Source organism: Ochlerotatus camptorhynchus, unplaced genomic scaffold (genome assembly GCF_037179485.1).
Source record: "Ochlerotatus camptorhynchus isolate MF236.1 unplaced genomic scaffold, CSIRO-AGI_Acam_v1.1 ptg000094l, whole genome shotgun sequence".
Lineage (NCBI taxonomy): Eukaryota > Metazoa > Arthropoda > Insecta > Diptera > Culicidae > Ochlerotatus > Ochlerotatus camptorhynchus.
This window is the reverse complement of record NW_027040584.1, coordinates 417,865-424,380: the sequence shown is the minus strand read 5'-3', so window position 1 is coordinate 424,380 and position 6,516 is coordinate 417,865.

The window sequence follows — 6,516 nt, the reverse complement described above, 5'->3', positions numbered from 1 at the left end:
GTGTATGAAGAGGTGCTGATCGACAACAACAAAAAAAAACCGAGCTCTTCAATTTGATCCAACGCTCGCTCGCTGAGGTTCGGTTCAAATAGGAAGATAGTTTTTTCGTCTTGCCCTTGATACCCTCTGACATCTCAAAAGGAAGCTATCGTGTGTGCGTGAGTGCCATCGCCATTATTCCTGGATAACGCGTATGTTACGAAGACGACGACGACGACGACGGCGACGGCGATGGCGAGGATGGCACTAATTACGAAGCAGCAAATCAATTTCCCATTAATAGCCGGTTTTGAGGTGAAGTGTACATTTGGCACGGTAAATAGTACGTAAACGGTTGGATATAGGTACCTACTGGCACTGGCAGCGATCGAGGTTGCTGGGTAGGGTGGCTCTTCGGAAGTACATTTCCTTTAGGTCATTCATTATCGATCACGTTCATTGATTCTCGTGGGCAGTTTTAAAACGTGATAATTGCAAGGTTTCAATGCGTTAGTTGTGGATCGGTGAGTTATGCAAAATATCGAAAACCTTTGTTATTATATCAATAATGGTTATGATCGTCTAAATCTCTAAGATCTCTTTCGATTTGTAGTGTTTGCTGTCACGGGTTTCAAGTTCTACGTGATGTTGGAAACAAACTTTCAGCAGATTACAATATACAACACGAGTGTTTAGGCTTCATTTTGAAAGCCGCTTGAATCTAGTCCCTAACGTGCTTACATGGAGGAATGCATAGCTGAAGATGCAAATGTATGATTTATTGCCCGCACGAGTGGCGATTTAAATGTTTATTATTGCATTTCTGAATACTTGTTTTGTTTAGCTTCTTGGCAAAACTGATGAGATCAAAATAGCAATGTATGACTGGTCTTGATCAAGAATTACTACCAGCAGATTTAGGTCTGTAACCATAACAAATACTGACGGCGTTGCTTTGCGATGGTATCAGGGACACCAAATTTGAAGACATGTCTTCATTTTGAAGGCATATGAACTTCAGTGAAATATGTTTTTTTCCACAGACATTTTGAAGACAATTTATGTTTTGTGATGTTGAAGCTGAAGAAGACTTCCAATGACTATAGAAATTACAATTTTGACTTCATATTACCTTTGTTACTACCGTAAAAGATGATATTCTAATCGGATTTCACACGGATTTCCGTCTGTGACCAATAGCCAGCCAAACAAACTATCTTTACCTAGTTGGAGATGGTTAACGTCAAATACCACACTTAGGCTCTGAACCATTTGCCTAGTTAAATTTAACTCGTGGTTAAAAGTGACATTTCGAAAGTTATTTCTTATGTTCGAAAATCCCCTTGCTGTCAATCGACCGGTTTTCGAGCCACGGTCGTCAAAATTTAACTTCTTGTCTGTCAGAAGTAACCACGCTCGGATAGCAGGGTTAATCGATAACTTTTCATCTGTCAAATTTTAACCAAAAGTTAAAATAATCCATCAAATGGTTCAGAGCCTTAAAGTGATCATTTTATACGATAGATGAATAGAAGCTAGCCTGATGGGAATGTTCCTTGATTTCAGTTTGTATTCTAGCGAAAAAGTTTCAGTCGAATCTGGCGACCATTGTTAGAGATCGAAGTATGCTTTGAACGCGAGTGGACGTGTTTGCTTTTCAATGTAATTTTTTTTTCCGTTCGTTTCTTTTTAATTTTTAATGTAGGGACGACGACGACGACGCACGACGCGTTCAACTTGCGGTTCGATTTGGAGTGAGGAAAAATAAACTGTGTTGTACTTATGCTGCGATCTGACAGCAGCCGGCGTAAAACAAGGTATGTGCGTACGAAAGGTACGCATCGGCAGGTATGGATGTTAACTGACGCAAGGTACGGTGAAGAGGTGTGACATTGCACCGTTCTACACTCCCCCTCAATGAAGCATTTCTTCAGCTGTACTCTTTAAGCCCAAGCATCTCGCAGAACTCCTGGTGCTTCAGCGGACCCAAGGGCTTGGTCAAAATGTCAGCGATCATGCGATCGGTGGAGCAGTACTGCAACTCTATCTTCTTCTTGACACACAACTCCCGCACAAATCGCTCACGGGTGTCAATGTGCTTGGAGCGTCTGCTGGTTCTCTCCGTTCGTACAAACGCCAAGCATCCTTGATTATCATCCATAACAACCGTTGGTTTTTCTTGCTGTTCACCGAAGTCGCTGAGTAACTGTCGCAGCCACAACGCTTCCTGGCACGCATCGCTGAGAGCGACGTATTCGGCTCCCATGGACGAAAGTGTAACGGACGATTGGCGACGGCTTGCCCACGAAACAATGCTGCCTCCAAACTGGAACATCATTCCGGAAGTAGAGCGGCGACTTGTGACATCTCCAGCCCAATCTGCATCGGAGAATCCGACCAGTGGCTGATCAACGGCTCCACCCATCTTCAACTGATAGTCTCTCGTTCTCTTCAGGAAACGCAGCACACGCTTCGCTGCCACCCAATCTACTTCGCTCGGTGTACTAAACCTTCTTCGCAAAATTGAAGCGGAAGCTGCAATATCCGGCCTTGCTACGACGGCCAGGTAGAGCAAACCACCGACAAGACTGCGGTAGTTCGTTGGATCGTCGAAGGGGATTCCGAAATCGGCCAGTCCCAAATATCCAGGGTCCATTGGTGATTTAGCAGTTTTCGCTCCTCCCATCCCATGCACCTTCAACAATGCGTTTATGTAGTTACGCAAACTGATCTTGAAAGTATCGCCTTCATGCTGTACTTCAACCCCGAGAAAATGTCGCACTTCTCCGAGATTGACCAGCTCAAACTCCGCATTCAGGTACTCTTTTTTTTTTTTTTCCTTTGGTTTGTTTTTCGTCGATCTTGTTTTCCGTGCTGAGCACCAATGCTACCGACGCGCCAGGAAGGCAGCTCCCACACCTGGACGCTACCTATCGACCCATCAACTCATGAACCGGGGACCAACGGCTTTACTTCCCTTCCGAAGGAAGGCGTGATCAGAGATGTTATGCCTCAGAACATCCCGGCGACGCCGACTGGGATTGAACCCAGGCCTGCTGGGGTGAGAGGTAATCACGCTTACCACTACACCACCGGCGCCGTTGTTCAGGTACTCTTGTACAGCCTTGATTTCGTCTGCATCCATTGACGCCAGCAGAAGATCGTTCCCGTACACCAACAGAAGAACCTTCGCCTTTCTGTCGTCTCGAAAATAGAGGCAGGGATCTGCCACCGCTGCCTTGAATTTGTTCTTCACTAGCACTTCATGCAGCTTCTTGTTCCAGCAGCGAGCAGACTGACGCAATCCGTAGATGCTGCGCTGGAGCTTGCACACCAGCTGTTCCTTCCCGGCCTTCAAGTATCCCGGCGGTTGCCGCATATAAACTTCCTCCTTGAGGGTCCCGTGCAGGTTGGCCGTCTTGATGTCTAGATGCTGAACGACCATGCTGTGCTTTGCTGCCACCGTCAAAAACGTTCGAAATGTTGCTTGACTAGTAACGGGGGCAAACACTTCTCCGACGTCAACTCCGAACCGTTGCGCGTAGCCTTGCCTTAAACTTCACTACGCGGTTGTCTTCGTTCTTCTTCACCTTGTACACCCATTTTGATCCGATGACCTTCCGCCCCTCTGGCAACTGCACCAGCTTCTACGTTCCGTTGATACGATGGGCCTCCAACTCTTCATCCATTGCTTTGCGCCACACAGGTTCTGCTAGAGCTTCTTTAATACTAACCGGTTCTTCCACTGCGCACGGTGCTACGCCTGCCACGTAGTCCAGCTGAAAACCGTCCAGATGCCTTGGTCGTGTTTTCGACCGCTCCGATCTACGAACAGTTAAACTCGCACCTTCTTCTCCATTGTCAGCTTCATAAAAATCTTCCCGAGCAGATCCGCTCTCCTCATCTGGATCGTCATCAGAATCCTCATTCTTCTTCAGCGGCAGCAGCTTGATTTGTTCTTCTGGCTTCTTGCTTCGTTACTTCCACGAACGACGTGCCGTTCCCCAACTCAATGAAACGTGCATCGCGGCTGATCGTGATCTGATCTGTCTGAAGGTCAACAAAACGGTAACCCTTCTGCTCTATCGCATACCCGATGAACGTCATCTTGATTGATTTACTGTCGAGGTTCTTGCGCTTGGTTTCAAGTCCGGTTTCCGGCCCCACCACAACTGGTATGGTGTTGTCTGGATCAATCTAGATGGCAGCCTATTTTGGAGGTAGGTGGAGGTGAGCATCGCTTCACCCCAGTAGTGCTTCTCCAAACCCGCGTCCACCAGCATGCAAGTCGCCATTTCCGTTAGGGATCGATTCTTGCGTTCAGCGACACCGTTTTGTTGAGGAGTGTAGGGGGTAGTAAACTGTGGTTGGATCCCTTCCGATTTGTAGAACGCTTGGAGTTCCCTGTTGTCAAACTCTCCCCCTCCATCAGAACGCACAACGCCAGGTTTACGACCAAAAATATTGCTAACCCAACGCACGTAATCCCTTATATTGCCAGCCGCCTCACTTTTGTAACGGTGAACCGGCTGTAGTCATCGGTAATCGTCATAACATACCGATTGCCGCTCGGCGTAGCATTGTCCATCGGACCACATAAATCAGTGTGGACTATGTCCAACACTCGGGACGACTTACGGTCAACGACCGGAGAAAATGGAAGCCTAGCTGACTTACCTTCCATACAGGATTCGCAAACCAAACGCAGTCCACAATCGGTCACTTTGATCCCAGTAGCTAGTTGTTCGTTGATGATCCGCTCTGCAGCAGCCCAATCGCGGTGACCGAGCCGCCGGTGCCATTGATGCTGGCAATCCACTTTGTGCATTCCATCCGATGCAGCCATCGACGCTTACGCTACCCGCAGGTAGTACAAACCACAGTTTCGGCTTCCCGTAGCCACTACGTTATCTTCCGTGTCGATAATTTCACAGCCACTCTTGTCAAAATTCACTCGGAAGTTCTTCTGTGCCAACTTTGCAACACCGATCAATTTCGTAGAAAGTCCTGGCACAAATTTTTCCTCATTCACGTCAATTTTTGTCACTTTTCCAGAACCGTCGATACCGAGGATCACTCCGCAACCTTCCCCTTCAATTTGGGTCTTTGTTCCGTCGGCCAGCGTGATAAAACCACCAGCGAACTTACTCAACGACCCGAAGAACGCCTTGTCGTTGGACATATGTGCACTGGCACCACTGTCAATCACCCAGCTCGACGAACTTTTGATGAATCGAATCCACCCGCAGAGTCCGTGGGAACTTGGAAAAATGAGAAAAAGCCACCAGAAAACGAATAACGCGAAACTTAGTGAAAGAATAAAGAATGGTTTTATTTCGAGCTTCTCTTGTTAACACTTGGGTTGAGAAATTGAGGGCACAACTCGTGCGAATGCAAAATACAAAAGAAAACAAGCACGCAACATGTTCCGGTATAAAAATGTTCATACAGTGTTGGAAGATTACTAGGTTGATAGGGTTGTCGTTCCACTCCTACAATGTTCACCCCCAGCAGCAAACGCCACTCCTCTGACGTCATTATGTGCCGCTTTGGCCCTCGGATGGCCGTCTGAATCGTGTCGGGAGGGATTTCCGTCCTTCTTATGCGTAGACAAAAACTTGCGGCAGTTCCGCTTGATGTGTCCTGGTTTCTTACAAAAATGACTCCGACTTGCCATCACCATCCCATCGCTCTCTCCACCCTGGAAGATCCACCTTTCCTTTCTAATTGCCGGTTATATTCATCCACCAGCTTCGATTTTACGACATCGAGGGAGATATCGTCATCCGATCGGCTATCGAGCGCCGTGACCAGACCATCGAAAGAGGCAGGAAGACTACGAAGCAACATACAGATCTTCGTATCTTTATCCAACTTCATCCCAGCAGCATCCAGGCGATCGAAAATGTCGTCAAACTCTTGCAGGTGTTTTTCGATATCACCGTTTTCTTCTTCAGAAGCGATACACGAACCGAGCGGGTCGTCTTCTGGTGATAAGTTCTGAGCGCATTGAATGCATCCTTCGCATGCACACAGTTTCGAACTAGCGGGAGCTGACTGTCCTCCAGCAGCAGAATCATGGTCGCTTTCGCCTTCCGGTCCTCACTTTTCCACATCGCGGACATGTTTTCCACTTGCGGGATGTCCTTTTCGACGACGTGCCACAAATCTTCGCTCGCTAGCAGCATCTCGAGCCGCACCTTCCAAGTCTGCCAGTTGACACCGTTCAGCTTGGGAATGGCAAACTTTTCATCGGCCATGATTCACTTTTCCTCACCCGATCGACACACGGGCACAATAGTTTTCGCGATTTCACAATGTCGCCGTTGTGACGAGCCACCACAAAGGACTTTTCGATTCTCACTGATCGAATGTTCTTGAGATTGAATCCGTTCCAGCCTGGGTCCATAACCTGACGGCAGGTAGAGTCCGGGGGCCAACACAGTGGAAAACAACTCAGATGGAACGACTTGAAATCAATAAATGAAACTCTTGAAATTACATATGAACACTTTCTTTATTAAAAAAGTAAAAAAT